Source organism: Odocoileus virginianus, chromosome 32 (assembly GCF_023699985.2).
Source record: "Odocoileus virginianus isolate 20LAN1187 ecotype Illinois chromosome 32, Ovbor_1.2, whole genome shotgun sequence".
NCBI lineage: Eukaryota > Metazoa > Chordata > Mammalia > Artiodactyla > Cervidae > Odocoileus > Odocoileus virginianus.
In genome coordinates, this window is record NC_069705.1 from 38178886 (window position 1) to 38197581 (window position 18696).

At 38.3% G+C, this 18696-nt stretch overlaps 1 protein-coding gene across 1 annotated transcript in view; it reads left to right on the forward strand.

Annotated features, from left to right (window-relative positions):
• CSMD1 (CUB and Sushi multiple domains 1) overlaps nt 1-18696 on the forward strand; it is a 1985846-nt gene that overhangs the window by 262959 nt on the left and 1704191 nt on the right. The gene's annotated exons all lie outside the window — the stretch shown is intronic.

Below are 18696 nucleotides of genomic sequence, written 5' to 3' on the forward strand. Positions count from 1 at the left end.
TGGTTTTAAAAAGGCAGAGGAACCAGAGATCAAATTGCCAATATCCGCTGGATCATCAAAAAAGCAAGAGAGTTCCAGAAAACATCTATTTCTGCTTTATTGACTACGCCAAAGCCTTCGACTGTGTGGATCACAATGAACTGTGGAAAATTCTGAAAGAGATGGGAATACCAGACCACCTGACCTGCCTCTTCAGAAACCAGTATGCAGGTCAGGAAGCAACAGTTAGAACTGGACATGGAACAACAGACTGGTCCCAAATAGGAAAAGGAGTACGTCAAGGCTGTATATTGTCACCCTGCTTATTTAACTTCCTTGCAGAGTACGTCATGAGAAATGCTGGGCTGGAAGAAGCACAAGCTAGAATCAAGATTTCTGGGAGAAATATCAATAACCTCAGATATGCAGATGACACTACCCTCATGGCAGAAAGTGAAGAGGAGCTAAAAAGCCTCTTGATGAAAGTAAAAGAGGAGAGTGAAAAAGTTGGCTTAAAGCTCAACATTCAGAAAACTAAGATCATGGCATCTGGCCCCATCACCTCATGGGAAATAGATGGGGAGACAGTGGAAACAGTGTCAGACTTTATTTTTTGGGGCTCCAGAATCACTGCAGATGGTGACTTCAGCTATGAAATTAAAAGACGCTTACTCCTTGGAAGGAAAGTTAAGACCAACCTAGATAGCATATTAAAAAGCAAAGACATTACTTTGCCAACAAAGGTCCGTCTGGTCAAGGCTATGGTTTTTCCAGTGGTCATGTATGGATGTGAGAGTTGGACTGTGAAGAAAGCTGAGTGCCAAAAAATTGATGCTTTTGAACTGTGGTGTTGAAGAAGACTCTTGAGAGTCCCTTGGACTGCAAGGAGATCCAACCAGTCCATCCTAAAGGAGATCAGTCCCGGGGGTTCATTGGAAGGACTGATGCTGAAGCTGAAACTCCAATACTTTGGCCATCTCATGCAAAGAGTTGACTCACTGGAAAAGACCCTGATGCTGGGAGGGATTGGCGACAGGAGGAGAAGGGGATGACAGAGGATGAGATGGATGGATGGCATCACTGACTCGATGGGCAGGAGTGTGAGTAAACTCCAGGAGTTTGTGATAGACAGGGAGGCCTGGTGTGCTGCAGTTCATGGGGTCACAAAGTGTCGGACACGACTGAGTGACTGAACTGAACTGAATGTTATATGGTGGAAATCAATAAATTTGATAAAGACCTGCTCTAAGATAAGAATTGAGAGTCATTCATTCATTCAGTTACTAATTATTTTATGAGTTCTTACTCAGGCCACTTCTGTCCTGTGTACTGTTAATTCAGTTAGTGATAAAATGGTTTTTGCCCCTGCATTGAATTGGTTAAGCTGTTTCTATAACATCAAAGTGCAAAGTGAAGCATCAAGTGCTGATGTAGAAGCCACAGCAAGTTATCCAGAAGGTTTAGTTAAGATAGCTAATTAAACTGGCTACACTAAACAACAGATCATCAGTGCAGATTGAAGCAGCCTTCTATTGGAAGAAGAATGCTACCTAGGAATTTTATAGCTGAGGGAAGATATCAGTGCCTGATTTCATGGGTCCAAAGGAGAGGCTGGCATTCTTGTTAGGAGCTAATGCAGCTGGTGACCTGGAGTTAAAGCCAGTGCTCATTTACCATTCCAAAAATCCTAGGACCCTCTAGAATTATGCTAAATCTACTCTGCCTGCGCTCTATAAATGAAACAACAGAGCCCAGCATGATAACACATCTGTTTACAACATGCTTTACTGAATATTTTAAGCCCACTGTTGAGATCTACTGCTTAGGAAAAAAAGATTCCCTTTGAAATATTATTGCTCTTTGACAATATACCTGGTTGCCCAAGACCTCTGATGGAGATGTACAATGAGATGAATGTTGTTGTCACGACTGCTAACACAACATCCATTTTGCAGTCCATAGATGGAGTAATTTTGACTTTCAAATCTTATTAGTTAAGAGATGCATTTTATAAGGCTATGGCTTCCATAGATAATGATTCCTTTGATGGATCTAAGCCAAGTAAATTGAAAATCTTCTGGAAAGTAGTCACAATTATAGATGCCATTAGAAATTCATGATTCATGGGAAGAGGTCAAAGTGTCAACATTGATAGGGGTTTGGAAGAGGTTGATTCCAATCTTTATGGATGATTTTGAGGGGTTCAAGACTTCAGTGAAGGAAATAACTGCAGATGTGGTAGAAGTAGCAGGAGAACTGGAATTAGAAGTCAGGCCTGAAGATGTGACTGAATTGCCTGAAATCTCATGATAAAAATTGACGCAGTGAGGAGTTTTCTTATGGTTGAGCAAAGAAAGTGGCTTCTTGAGATGAAAAGTATGCTTGATGAAGATGCTGTGAACATTGTTGAAATGACAACGAAGAATTTAGAAGATTATATCAACTTGGTTGACAAAGTAGTGGCAGAGTTTGAGATTGACTCTAATTTTTAAAGAAGTTCTACTGTGGGTAAATGCTACCAGATAGCATTACAGGCTACAGAGAAATCATTCATGAAAGAAAGAGTCAATCAGTGGGGAAGACTTTATTGTTGTCCTATTTTTAAAAATTGCCACAGCCACCGTGACTTTTAGCAACCGCCACTATGATCAGTCAGCAGCCATCAACGAGACAAGACCCTCCACCGGCAGAAATCTTAACTTGCTGAAAGCTCAGCATTTTTGGCACAAACAGTATATTTTAATTAAGCTATATGCATTATTTTTCAGGCATAACACTCTGCTGCCGCAGCAGTATAGTGTATACATAACTTCTGTATGTACTGTGGTAGTGGTTGGCAGTAGTGGTGGTGGTTTAATCGCTAAGCCATGTCTGACTCTTTGCGACCTCATGGACTGTAGCCTTCCAGGCTCCTCTGTCCATGGGATTTCCCAGGCAAGAATGTTGGAATGGGTTGTCGTTTCCTTCTCAGGGGATCTTCCCCACCCAGGGATCAAACCCAGGTCTCTTGCTTTGCAGGCGGTTTCTTTACCAACTGATCCACCAGGGAAGCCCTAGTGTACTAGGAAACCAAAAATATCCATGCGATACACCATGTTGCAATGCTCGCTTTAATGTGGTGATCTGCAGTGAGCCTGCAGTATCACTGAGGTCTGCCAGTATTAACCTCCTGTTGTTATGCCAGTATGCCTCATAGGGCCTCATTTTCCATGTCAGTTATCTCCTCAATGCATTCAGTATTTCTTCTAAAGACATCTGTACATTTCCCAGAAGAGACTCATAAAAAAGTGATTAGTTCCAAGTCTTCATATGTCCACTAATGGCCTGAAACTCAACAGTCTCACAGGGCGTCTTATTCATTGGTATTTCCAGATCAACTCTAGTGCTGTCCTGGTTCTTAATAAACAGCAGGACTGATGAAAGGCAATGTGTTCACACTCCATCCTGTGCTAAAGGGAAAGTTCCAGAAGGAGGCAGAAGAAGCAAATGAGAAAAGCTGAGGCCTGGTGGCAGCAGGGCAGTAGACAAGATGCTGAAGCTCCTGGAAGTAGGTCCCAGTTTCTGCTTCGGGTGGAAGTTGATGAGATGCCCCAGAAGTCTCACCTGTCAGAGATGGAGATAACCCTGCCCTCTGCCATCCCTGGGGCTGAACTGATAGAATCTGCCTGAGATATGGGAGACCTGGGTTCAAGCCCTGTGTTGGGAAGACCCCCTGGAGAAGGCTACCCACTCCAGTATTCTGGCCTGGAGAATTCCACGGACTGTATAATCCATGGGGTCACAAAAAGTCAGACACGACTGAGTGACTTTCACTGGCCAGCATCGGTTAGATTCTTTCTAAGGTCTTATCCACTGGGGTCTCACTTGAAAAGTGAAGCAAAGACCATGAAGAGGGCTTGAGGAACAGGAAGCCCTGGAGGTTGAGAATGAGCTCTGTGCTGCAGGGAGGGGCAGAATGCTCTATTTTTAGTTGTCAGAAGAGAAAGCTTTTAGTCCTAATAACCACCTTCAAGGAATAGGGAAAGCTATTTTATTTTTAAAGGGCACACTAGCCAGTTAGTCTCTTTCTCTGCAAAGGATCAAGGAGGCGGGAAAAATCAGCAGACACACAAAAGCGCTCTTCTTGAATCCAACATGAGTGATGAAGCTACTGCTGGAAACCTCAGCGTTCCTACAGAACCACCTTCAGGGTTTATCCACCTGGAGGCAAATGGCCAGTGCAGATGACGTCCTGATTGTCTGCCATATATTCTCATCTTGGTTCTTCCCGCGTATCACGGAGGCACTCTGTGCTTTGTAAACCGTTTGTCAGCGCCTTGAACTGGTGCTGACCTGGGGCATCATCACTGGCTCACATGCCAGAAATGTCTGTTGCAAGGAAGCCCCTGCAACTTGTTAGTGATGTCAGAGTTTGCGCTCAATCTTTGTTACTTTTCGATAAAAGAGGTCCATCGTTTTAGTCTACTCTGTGTGTGTGCTCAGTCGTGTCCAATGCTTTGCGACCCTATGGACTGTAACCTGCCAGGCTCTTCTGTCCTTGGAATTTTCCAGGCAAAAATACTGGAGTAGGTTGCCATTTCCTATTCCATCTAGTCTACTAGCAGATGTTAAAAAAAAAAAAAAAAAAAAAAAAAGCACCCTTCCAGAACGTGTACCCAGTTCTACAACCAGAATGTAAAGATTGTTGGGATGCAGGTCAGACTGGGAGCCCTCTTAGCAACATTTTAAAAATTACACTCAGTTCTAATCAGCTACCTAGAATAAAATGCAATGCAAAAGTCTATACAATAACTCAGTTTTTTTTCAAATATTAAATAATGCAGGGCAAATTGTTGATCTAATATTTTGGATAGATGGAAATTTTCTTCTTGGATGTCAAAAGCAAGGTTGGAATTTCTAGGAGATTATAAAAGTTGAAAGGCCTGTCTGCATCCATTTCAGGAGGTTTATTTAGAAAAGTTGAAATCTCAGAAGTACATTAAGTTGCTGCTGAAATTTCAGGGTTTTGGTTCATTAGCTATTGCTAGGAACATCCTAAAAAGCAGAACCATAAAAAGGAAATCTCTGCTCACAATGTGCCCGTATAAGCTTACATAGCTATGTTTTTCTGATCTTTTTTTTTTTAATGGAGAGCCTAACAAAAAATACTGTACCTAGCTTACATGATAGTTTCATGCCAAAAACATCATCAATACCACCATCATCATCAGTATCAGTTTCTGTTGGATTTTCTTTTCTTTTTTTTTTTTTTTGTTGGTAAAGTAATGTCTCTGCTTTTTATTTTATTTTTTTCATTTATTTTTATTAGTTGGAGGCTAATTACTTTACAATATTGTAGTGGTTTTTGTCATACAATGACATGAATCAGCCATATCTGTTGGATTTTCTATAACTTGATTCTGGTAATTCTAATAGAAAGAAATGGCAAAAAGAGCACTCAAATGAATCTTGGTCACTCATGGAACTGTGCAATAAAAACTTACTCATGACACTAAGCAGCTTGTAACAATTCTTAAAATTAAACTTTTGGTATTATTTCTTTGGTTATTGCTTTCATTCTTTTTGGTTGTGATGCTAGTTTTGTCAAATGACGAGCAGTTTGCAGATATACATTAGTTTGAAAAATCAGAATCATAAGTAGCCAAACCCACAGTTTTCCTTTTTTATGATTAAAATAACAAATGCAGATATTTAAAACAGATATTCTTTCATTTAAAAATTTATAGGCTTAAGTTGTAGATTCTCATCATTTCTATAGCAGTTATCATCTTATTTTTTTAATCTGCACAATTAGTTTTCCATTGTATTGTAATGAAGTTTTAACAAAAATGTAAATTACTGTCTAATTTTGAAGTTACATATTCAATCTTTATGCAACTTGTAATGTGTTTGTAATTGAACATGTGAACTTGATGCATACTGCAAGAAACAGTGTATACACTGTATCTCAACTTTTAAAATGTGCAAAGAATGTGAAACCTGATGATTAATTTTATCCACATCTTGTTTTACAATAGTGTTCAATAATAACTAAAAAAACAATTTAAGTATTTGTGTGAAACATATTTACTTTTAGATTGCATGAATATTATATTTGAATCTCATGTTTATATATTCAAGACCTATTTTACTTCAAAGTATACCTAATGTGATATAAGAAAAGTAAAATGCATTATTACACTTTAATGAACATTATTAACTTTTTAAATAATTAGCAGTTGTTTCAATCTTTGTCATAACTATGCTACCACATAATTTGGATAGGCTTACAAATCAGTAATTCATGACTTACAAGTCAGTCAAATGACTTACAAGTCAGTATTCACATTTCAACCTGAAATTCCTGTTCTTATGACTGCAAGATCAAATATTTTGCTGTGAGATAATGATAATTATCAACAAATCATGAAACTGTTTCTGAAGCGTGCATGTTTTATTTTTCCCAAGATGAGCTCTTACAGGAAAACACCAAAGTATGGAGTCTCACTTAAGTGCAAATAGATTTTTGTTTTTTTACCATCTTCAGAGCTACAAAAATGATTCGCTGATTCCTGTTTCATAGATCTGACATGATATTATATAGTACAGAAAGAATGACCTTCAAATTCTCTCAGACAATGGGATTCAGTGCACTTCCCTAGGCAGATACTGGAAGCTTTCCTTTAGATACGTATTTGTATGTGTGCTAGTCTCTCAGGCGTGTCCAACTCTTTGCAACCCTATGGACCATAGCCCTCCAGGCTCCTCTGTCCATGGGATTCTCCAGGCAAGAATACTGGAGTAGGTAACCATTCCCTTCTCCAGGGGATCTTCCCAACCCAGGGATTGAATCCAGGTCTCCCGCATTACAGGCAGATTCTTAACCATCTGAGCCACCAAGGAAGCCCAAGATAAGTGTATAAACATAAATAATCTCATTACCCATGCAACTTTGTCCTGGGAAGGCAAGAAAAAAGCCTTGCAGTGTCAGCAGAGTGGTGGATAATGCGTTTCTTCCTTTTTTTTTTTTTTTAATACTAAGACATATTTTGTATTCAGGTTCTAGATTTTTATGAAAAAGTGAGAAAGTGAAAATTGTTAGTCACTCAGTCATGTCCAAGTCTTTGCAACTCCATCAACTGTAGCCTACCAGGCTCCTCTGTCCATGGGATTCTCCAGTCAAGAATCCTGGAGTAGTTGCATTTTCCTTCTCCAGGGGATCTTCATGACTTAGGGATTGAACTCGCAACTCCTGCATTGACAGATGGATTCTTTACCATCTAAGCCACCAGGAAAGCCCATAGATTCTTGTAGGAATTATCAACTTTTTATGATTGTTAAATACATATACTTGTTGGGAATTTTTATCAGAATTACAAAAATATGTAAAAATGGACAAGGTTTTTGCCCATTAGCTAAGCAATCCACTTAGTCAATCATTTGTTTTTACATATTTTTCCTTTTTCTCATAAACTATAATACAAAGTATTTATTTTTAGACTTAATCTGTCCTGTTCCTTAAGGGCATAGATTCTACAAACACAAAAGAGACGGACTGTGCAGTAGCTTCTTTTTGTGACTTGGATCGTATTTCACAGACTGCCCTGCTCCGTGGTATTAAACGTGGTTTTCAGAAACGATGACAAGCTTTCATGAGTTTAGCCAGTCTCCCTCTTTAGTAGAGACCTCTCCCAGCTCTGGCTCTCAATCCTGTTATCCTAGATATTGTAATTGGATTAGCCCCAGTTCACCAGTGAGAATGAGGTTCAGGCATGGCATGAAAATTGCCTGAAATGTCTTTAAAAGTAGCTATCTACATAATACTCTATTACTCTCCTGTGGGTTTCCCATGAGGCAATAGAATGGATTCTGTTTCCACTAATGCACTCAAATAGGTTCTAATGGTGTTAGGGATACGAGTCAGATATTCAAGTGTCCAGATAGAAAGCTGACCTCTGCACATTGTTGAAAGTAGATCAATATTGTGTTAGGTACTCCCAGACTACATCTTTCTCAAAATGCTAAAAGTAAAGAGAAATGATCCTTTCACTCTCTAACCTCACAGCCCACTGTGTTTAGATCTGAAAAAAATCTGCTAGGTATACAAAATGAAAAATAGCAGGTCATTGTGTTTAACAAAGGACATTTCCTTTGCTGAGATTTCTAAAGTGGTGCCTTGCTAGTCGTCTTTATGAATTGACTAAGAGGTTGAAGAAAATAAGTGTTCCTGAAATATTCAAATAGTTAAGTTCAAACTCATGTCATTTTCCTGACTGAGGGCTATCAACTTGCTGTTGTTCTGTGAAAATGAGCCAATTCATCATATTCTAATTCTAATAAAATATTTTTTCCATCAAGAATAGCAATGAGATACGGAGATTATTCTGTTTGGTCTTATACACCATGTGGTCCAGGATTCTTTCAGAAAGGAGGACATTTATCAGTATTAGATGTGGTTTGAAAAATCCCACCCCATTTGGAATGTAATTCTTAAGACTCAGTGATACCACCTAAAGGAAGACAGTACAGTGACTCTAGTGCATGCATGCATGCTCAGTCATGTCCAACTCTTTGAGGCCCCATGAACTGTAGCCCACCAGACTCCTCTATCCATGATTTTCCAGGCAAGAATACTGTAGTGGTTAGCCATTTCCTCCTTCAGGGAATCTTCCCAACCCAGGGATCGAACTCATGTCTCTTGCATCTCCTGCATTGGCAGGCAGGTTCTTTACCGCTGCACCACTCAGCGACTCTGGACTGCAGTATAAAATACATCTTCCCTGTATCTGAAGCAGATGGCATAAGTTTTAACTCAGTCCAGAAGTGTACAGCATTGTTCAGTTGCTCAGTTTTGTCAGACTCTTTGGGGCCCCATGGACTGAAGCATGTCAGGCTTCCCTGTCCTCCACCATCTCCCAGACTTTGTGCAAATCTTTGTCCATTTAGTTGGTGATGCCATCCAAGCATCTTGCCCTCTGTCATCCCATTTTCCTCATGCTTTCAATCTTTCCCAGTATCAGGGTCTTCCCCAGTGAGTTGGCTTTTTGCATCAGGTGGCCAAAGTATTGGAGCTTCAGCCTCAGCATCAGTCCTTTCAGTGAGTATTCAGGGTTGATTTCCTTTAGGATTAACTGGTTTGATCTCCTTGAAGTGCAAGGGGTTCTCGAGTCTTTTCCAAAACCACAGTTTGAAAGCATCGATTCTTCCTGCACTCAGTCTTCTTCATGGTCTGAGTCTCACATCTGTACAGGACTACTAGAAAATCCATAGCTTTGACTGTGTGACCTTTGTCAGCAAAGTGATCTCTTTGCTTTTTAATATGCTGTCTAGGTTTGTTACAACTTTTCTTCTAAGGAGCAAGTGTCTTTTAATTTCATGGCTGCAGCATTAAGAGTATCAATTATGTTTGGCTACTTTGCTTTAGATGAAATTAAAATTTGTACATATGTTAAGTATATTATACCATCTTCTTTTCTTCGAAATAACTTGTATATTTCAGAAAGGTTCAACACTGATGTGAATCCCAAGTCAGAGACATATTTGTTTCCATTGGACAGTGCTTGATTCCTTTAATGTCTCTACCCCTCTCTAAGTAGTAGAATAAGAATGGGATGTTTCTGTTAACCACCTAGACTTTTTTATTGCATTAACAATGAAACCGGGACTTTCCTGGTGGCTCAGTGGTAAGGAATCTGCCTGCCAGTGCTGGAGACACGGGTTCAATCCCTGGCCCGAGAAGATCCCACGTGCCTCCGAGCAGCTAAGACCGTAACTGCAACCACTGACCCTGTGCCCTAGAGCCTGCGTCCCACATCAAGGAGAAGACCACAGTGAGAAGCCTGCTCCCTGCACCTGGAGAGTGTCCCCCACTTGCCACAGCTAGAGAAAAGCCCACACAGCAATGAAGACCCAGCATAGTCAAACATAAACAAAACAAGCACACCCCCAAATAAAAAATAAATGAAACCACATTTATTTCTTGAGTCAACAGGTGGAACAGGACACTAGGCAGGGGGATGCCAAGGGTAAGGAAAACTCGATCCCAGTACCTAAGATGTTTATGGGGCAAATTGCCTTGGTTTCAACACTACACCTTGGTGAGATCTGTACTGCAAGAGTTTTGATGTTGGCTTGTGTTTGTGAGTTTTCAGTCTTTGTCTTGCTCCCACATTTTAAACCCGTGTTCATCTTGAGAGTTTAATATATCATGGTTTTATAGGCGAGTCTGTAAACCCAGAGATTAGCTCTACATGTCAGTTCAGTTCAAATAAAAATGGTCTCCCTGGTGAGTGGTCAGGGCAGGCTTCAGAGATGGTGACTCATGGGTTTATGGAAATTCAGACATTCGATCAGGGTCACTGAATGTGTTAGTGCCACGAATGACACGGAAATGTTGGTTTTCTGTTCGCACTAAACATTCATCTGCCGTGTCATAACGCCCTTTGTTAATTTTTACTGGGATTCTTAGTCAAAATATTGGCCACAATGATCTGTCAAAAACCTTTAGTTTTTAAATACTCAAATCAAGGTAATTATTTTAATACAGTACTGTAAATGAGAAATAACAGCTCCTAGTTTTCTATTTAATAGTGTTTCTCCTATTTTCTTTTTTTTTTTTTTTTTTTTTTTTTTTTTTTTTTTTTTTTTTTTTTTTTTTTTTTATTTGTTGGAGGCTAATTATTTACAACATTGCAGTGGTTTTTGTCATACATTGAAATGAATTAGCCATGGATTTACATGTATTCCCCATCCCGGTCCCCCCTCCCACCTCCCTCTCCACCCCATCCCTCTGGGTCTTCCCAGTGCACCAGGCCTGAGCACTTGTCCCATGCATCCAACCTGGGCTGGTGATCTGTTTCACCCTAGATATACATGTTTCGATGCTGTTCTCTTGAAACATCCCGCCCTCGCCTTCTCCCACAGAGTCCACAAGTCTGTTCTATACATCTGAGTCTCTTTTTTCTTTTTTTTGCATATAAGGTTATCGTTACCATCTTTCTAGATTCCATATATATGTGTTAGTATACTGTAATGGTCTTTATCTTTCTGGCTTACTTCGCTCTGTATAATGGGTTCCAGTTTCACCCATCTCATTAGAACTGATTCAAATGAATTCTTTTTGATGGCTGAGTAATATTCCATGGTGTATATGTACCACAGCTTCCTCATCCATTCGTCTGCTGATGGGCATCTAGGTTGCTTCCATGACCTGGCTATTATAAACAGTGCACATGAAAAGATGCTCAACATCACTCATTATCAGAGAAATGCAAATCAAAACCACAATGAGGTACCATTATACACCAGTCAGGATGGCTGCTATCCAAAAGTCTACAAGCAATAAATGCTGGAGAGGGTGTGCAGAAAAGGGAACCCTCTTACACTGTTGGTGGGAATGCAAATTAGTACAGCCACTATGGAAAACAGTGTGGAGATTCCTTAAAAAGCTGGAAATAGATCTGCCATATGACCCAGCAATACCACTTCTAGGCATACACACTGAGGAAACCAGATCTGAAAGAGACACGTGCACCCCAATGTTCTCCTATTTTCTTTAAGAGACTGTATTGCATATTATTCTGGTAGATAGATTTTTGTTTTGAGAAGAAATGATCCCACAGGTCTTCTTTCTGTGATATTTGTGAAAGCTCTTTAGATTTTCCAAAAATATTCCATTCCATTCACATATTAATTACTAAAACACAGCAAGGCGTTAGTTTTCCCTTTTAAATATTTATGTGGGTTCCTGGCTTTGAGAACCGAAAATATAGAAGTCCACAACCATAAACTAAAAGGTGGTATTTCAGATTTTGAAGTATTACATTTTGTAACAAGGCTCACCACAGGAATCCTTTCTTTAAAAGGTTTAATAATCTATAAGTAAGTACTTAAATTCAATAAGAATGGCTGTTATTTTGCAGGTAAAATATAGAAGGGAAAATTTAAACTGGAGGTGTTAGTTGCTATCAAAAATTGGTAAAATCAGTCAAACTGGAGTTAAATGCATATATATGAGATGTATGTAGGGCGTCTTTCTCAGTGTTTTATACTACATTAATGAGATAAAACTTTATTTACAAAAGTGAAAGGCAACAGTTCAAGGTCTCCAAGGGAAATAGTAATCTATCCTTTCAAGATCACAGATGCATATTGGGAATGCAATACTGTAAGTAATTTAAAGCTCCTTTGCTTTTACTGAAATTCATAAATCAAATTACTTTCATCTGGGAGTACAACATAAATGGAAATTTAGCTTTTGTATAAAATAGGAAAAGGAGCCAAGTTTTTACTTACCTTACCTGTCTGAAAGCATGCTCATCCCAGAGTCCTATAATATCTTGGAAATGTTTCAATGATTCTTGAAAATCTTTCAGGAATTTGGTCTTTAAAGTAGAGGGAGGCAGGAGGGGAAATCGGGATGGGGAATACTTGTAAATCCATGGCTGATTCATGTCAATGTATGGCAAAAACCACTACAATATTGTAAAGTAATTAGCCTTCAAGTAATAAAAATAAATGGGGAAAAAATAAAGTAGATTTTTCTTTTAAAGACAGGTGTGTTTACAAACAGTTCAAGGGAAAAAAAGACTCAGTTTTAGGAGTAATGAAGCAATAAATCTCAGAACCTAATAAGAATACAGTAGTACAGTGAAAAATCATAGAGGAGAGAGAAAAGAGAACAAGAGAGAGGGATCAGAATGTCACCATTCCTTATTAAAATTTATTTGTTCGCTTGTTTTATCATGGAGGTAACATGCACAGAATACAAGAGATAGAATTTTAAATTGTGTGTTGTTTAAAATCTCTTTCTTCTTAAACTACACAGATGTCTCTCCCAGGTTTGTTCATCTGTCAGATCTTCTTTGAGCATAAACAAACTGTTTTTTCTTTTTAAATATTCTAACTCTCGTTTTTTTCCCATAAATTATAGCACAGTATAAATTTCTTCTCTACTATTTTATTCTCATAATGTGCCCCAAAAGTACTTTAAATATCAATGTAGTGAACCTCATTTTTTTACAAAGTTGTATTGTTTCCAAAAATAGGTTTATTCATTCATTTATATCTGTCAGGGGTGTTTTAAAGTTTTCCTAAATTTGGTCATGGATATTTCTTGTTTAGTTTATCCCCTCCCATCTTAAGTTTTTGTTGTTTTAGTCAATAGATGCTGTTCTGTGAAATTCTCTAACATCTTTTATGTGAAAACTAATAATTCCTTTATAGTAATTGAATTCCTGTTATCTTATTAAATGTTTTCATACTTTGTATTAGCATTTTTTATTTGAATTTTTGGCATGCAATCAAATTTTAAGCCGATAGTGGTACATGTTTATCCTCCTCTCTTTTATGGTTTATACATTTTAGTTATAATTGGGCTTGGCTAGTAATTCCTGTAAGATATTAAGTCATGTTGTAGCAATCCTTATATAGTTCCTATTTTTAGAATCAGTGCCACTAAGGTGTCACTATTAAGCATGTGATTAAATGGAGAAGTAAGCGAGATTTCTTTTATCATGCTAAATATAAATTTATGAATATTCAGATTAATTTTAGCAAAAACGTTTATGGGATTTTCATAATAAAGAAGCAAACATATACTTCTTTCCTGAATTCACTCAGTTTTATAAACTTGACTGTGTTTTCCACCCTTCACTTTATAGTATGTTGCATCAATACTTTAGCAAGCTTCATTATTATTAATAAAAATGTGTTGCATGTCTGTGGACCTACTAGGCTCTCACTCCACACTAGATTTCTTGGTGTGGAGTGGGACCTGGAATGGCCCAACCGTCTTCCAGGTTTTAAGGGTTTTCACAATCTGAAGATTCTTTTCTCATGGACACTGTTTCCAGGTAGTGTGGCTTCTCAGGTAGTTCTTGGGATGCCCCATCCTCTTCTGAATCAAAGGAAGTTCTGTGATCAACCTCCCCACTCATCTAGGTTCCTTCACCATCACTGAAACCCAGCTGTCTGGCCCGAGCCTCCCTTGTATATAAGTTGTGCGTACCTTTTGCTCACACCTTGGACTCACCCCTTCTAGAAGCGCTCTCCACACTGCTCTTCTCTTCAGTTCCTCATCTGTGACTCCCAAACATCTCATGTTAAACATATTCTCCCTGTGAAGATTCTATCTCCATGTTTGTATGAAAATTTCTCTTTGAAGTAGAGAGGGAAGGGATGAAATTTTTTTCCTTATTGATTATTTTAGTGATATTTACGACTAAACAGAAAAAAAAAAAATCTGTCCCTGAAAGCCATGCATATACACCAGCAGTCCCAGTTTATGTCTTTTTTCTCCTTATTAATATGATTATTCCACGTGGCTCTGACAAGCCCTCTTCCCTTTCAGCATTGTTGTGTTTAGTCACTCAGTCGTGTCTGACTCTTCCATGACCTCATGGACTGCAGTCCACCAGGCTTCTCTGTCCATGGGATTTGCCAGGCACAAATACTGGAGTGGACAACCATTCTCTTCTCCACTCGCAATGTTAGTGAATCTGAATATTTGGCAGAGGATGTGATATTTAGGAATTCAAAGAATCTTTGAAGAAAGGACAAAATGAATTTAAGTAGTGTGTAAGTGGTCTCATGTGCAGTGGGTGGGCTACTAGCAAAGTTGCAGCTCATATTATTGGTTATTATCTGCTGAGGACTTTGTGCTCATGTTTCTTCCAAGGACTTGTTGAAGTTGATCCTAAGAGGGTTAAGGGAAGCACCATGTGGGGAAAAGAATCCCAAAGTAATGGGGAGTGGTGTCTTATTCAGTTCGGGCTGTTGTTAACAAAAGTACCATAGAATAGGTGGCTTTCAGTCAACATAACCATCTCACTGTTCTGGGAGCTAATAAGTCCAAGATTAAACTCTGACGGTTGTTGAATGAAAGCTTTCTTCCTGTTTCATGGATTCTGTCTTCTCTCTGTGTCTTCACATTAAGGAAGGGACAAAAGAGCTGTCTGGGGTCTCCTTTACGAAGACACTAACTCCTTACGTGAGGGCCCCACCCTCGTGATGCAATCAATGGCCAGTGACCCCACCTCATAACACTGTCACCTGAGGGATCGGGATTCAACAGGATGGATTTTGGAAGCAAGACATACAAGCATTCAATCTGTTGCAAAGGGTGCTGTCACATTTGTGAAAAAGAAATGAAAGACATAAGAAGTGCAAAATAAGGCAAGAAGAGCAGAGAATACTGGGTAGATTTGCGGTTTACATGGAGTGGTCCAACTAAGGAAAATTCATTCTGGCTTGATGAAATGGCACCCCAGAGCTGTGACCAGCTCCTGACAGGAGCAGGTTTGAGAGGGAGAGGGATGTTTATGTGGAATCAGAGGTGGACAGCTCTAATGTTCAGTTCAGTTCAGTCGCTCAATCGTGTCTGACTCTTTGAGATCCCATGAACCGCAGCACGCCAGGCCTTCCTGTCCATCACCAACTCCCGGAGTCCACCCAAACCCATGTCCATTGTATTGGTGATGCCATCCAACCATCTCATCCTCTGTCGTCCCCTTCTTCTCCTACCCTCAATCTTTCCCAGAATAAGGGTCTTTTCAAATAAGTCAGCTCTTCACATCAGGTGGCCAAAGTATTAGAGTTTCAATATTCACTAATGTTCACTATCAGCTATTTACTATAAACTTTTCAAAATTGTTACAAATAATTATAGGTTTGTTAAATTGGTACTTAAAGAAGTTTTTTTTTTTTCCTAATTCTAAGAACCATTGACCTGATCCATCTGAAGGATTTGTCTTTGTTTTCTTTTTTTGGTTTGTTTTCATTTGTGTGAGACTCTATTATATAAGAGGTATATCATTCAGTGGAAAAAAATATAGACAGATGACAAATAGTCCCTTATAAAAAGCTAAATAAAAGAACTTTTGAAAGAAAACTACAGAGTGAATATTCGTGTCAACTTTAGACATTAATTCTTTTAATGCTAAGTAATACTGAGTATTAGTATGAGTATAATTAAGTAACTTCTAGCATTAAGTTATATTAAGTTCTAGTAAGTGATAAATATGTTTTGCATAGATCTATTTATAGTATACTTTACATATTTGTTGTCTTAAATGTGCTGGCATAATAATTCTGTAAATCCTCCCTGGAACTTCTGTCTTTTCATGATTGTATCACTCATTTTTTTTAAACCACAATCAATTGAAAGAAACTATTTTCTATGGATATTTTTTAATTTGAAACATAATACTAATTTAAATTACCTCTCAAAATGTCTAAATTTTTACATATTATTTTTTCCTCACAAATAGTGCTTATTTTAAATGTTCTTATTTAATTTCCTATACTATATTGATCTGACCAAAACCATCATAGTTTTAACTGCCAACTATATAATGTGCATAATTACAAAAATAATATATACACATAAAACACACATATCTGTCATATATCATATTTTGTATGTGTTTCATGTATACATTTTCCAAACTTCTGCTTTTTAAATTTAATTGGTATTTATATTACTTCCATTTTTATATCATTAGATTCTTGACATTATTAAAACATTGAGTGAAGGGAAGACAAAAGTATTAAGTTTCATTGATCAACTGGACATTATGCTGGGTATTTAATGATAGGTAATTACATTTAATCACAGATAAATATGAAAAATGCAATGTATTTATTTTCTAATATAGCTCATGTTGTCTTCCATCTATATGCATAACTTCTTATACATGGTAAAATAATAATTATATCCATATTTTAAAATATGTTAAGCAATTTAAATATCATCTATTTCAATGGCTAATCACTTAAAATTAAAATGATAGGCTTTTTTTTTTCTCCCTTTGAAAAAATCACTACTCATTCAGTCAGATGCCTTTCCTCCTAGTTTACTCTGAGTATAGAGGGAGATCAGTTCAGCTCAGTCACTCAGTCATGTCTGAGTCTTTGTGACCCCATGCACTACAGCATGCCAGACCTCCCTGTCTATCACCAATTCCTGGAGCTTGCTCAAACTCATGTCCTTTGAGTCAGTGATGCCATCCAACCGTCTCAACCTCTGTCATACCCTTCTCTTCCTGTCTTCAATCTTTCCCAGCATCAGGGTCTTTTCCAATGAGTCAGCTCTTCACATCAGATGGTCAAAGTATTGGAGCTTCAGCTTGAGCATCAAGCCTTCTAGTGAATATTCAGGACTGATTTCCTTTAGGGTTGAATGGTTTGATCTTGCAATCCAAAGGACTCTAAGAGTCTTCTTCAACACCATAATTTAAAGCATCGATTCTTCAGCCCTCAGCTTTCTTTATAGTCCAGCTCTCACGTCCATACTTGACTGCTGGAAAAACCATAGCTTTGACTATATGGACCTTTGTCAGCAAAGCAATGTCTCTGCTCTTTAATATGCTCTGTAGGTTGGTCATAGCTTTTCTTCCAAGGAGCAAGCATCTTTCAGTTTCATGGCTGCAGTCACCATCTGCAGTGACTTTGGAGTCCAAGAAAATAAAGTCTTTCACTGTGTCCATTGTTTCCCCATCTGTTTGCCACGAGGTGATGGGACAAGATGCAGAGGGAGACACATGCCGGCTTACTGTGTTTCTTGGTGTGAGTGTGGTATGAGGATGTAAAGATTCTTGGGACACTGTCTTTTCTAGACCAGCCCTCATCTGCCTAATCGTTTTCTGCTCTGGGAGATCATACGTAAAAAAAAAAAAAAATCTGTGACTCCTAGAATAGTTTATCTCAGAACTCAGGGTTCTCCCAGATAAACACTCACCCAAGTCTGTGCTCCCCAAAATGGTTTCTCTGCTGGTTCCTCCGTTTGTTTGTTGGCTTTTATACTTCAGGTGAGATGTGAGCAGAGGAGTCCATGGTCTGATTTATATTTTAGAAGAAAGATTTACAGGACGACTTTAGCTAATGTGTCAAGAAAAGTCTCTCCAGGAACAAGGGCAAACACAAGGGCACTGCTTAGGAAGCTGCTGCTATATTCTTGGTTGCCTCACTAGGGAGCAGGTTAGAGTGTTCCTTTTGAAGTTAGAATGAAGAGAGTTTGGTAACAAAGTGGATATGGGTGAGAGGAACAGACTAGCTGAGATGGCTGATACCATGGTGGTGAAATTGAGTACCCAGAAGGATAGCTAAGAGAAGTCTGGAGGAACACAGTGACTTTGAAAAGAAAAATAAAAACAAATAAATAAAATAGGAGCTCATCTGTGTACTTGTTAAGTTGGCGGTGCCTATGAGGCATCTACACGGAAACAGAGGAGATCTCAGCCCTATGAACCACCAATTAAAGGGAGCAGTCTAGGCTGGGGAAATAAATCTGGGGCTCATCATTTCATCTGTTGTATTTAAAGCCATAAAACCAGTGAAATTGTCAAGAAAATATGAGTAAATAGGAAAGAGAGGGTAACAAAAGCATTTGTTTTAAATTTTTTATGTGTTTGGTTTCTAGCATTGCTTTTCAATTAGTCATTACTGTGTGAATTTGTAAGTTATTTTGTGTAAACAAAGCAGGGATAGTGTCAAGTCAGCTTTAATTAGCTCATCATTTTTGTCACAACTAACAGAGTTTAGCTTCTAAACACAAATCCATGAAAACATTTAGATGTATATCACATTTTCTTTTTTTCTATAAAATGATAAAGTCACTAAAGCATATATTGCAGTATATTTGTCTTATCAGGTTTTGTAAATGACTTGAAGATTAATGACTTCAGATCACTTAGCTAGACTTATTCAATTAATAGCTCCCTGGATAACATAAGGATTATG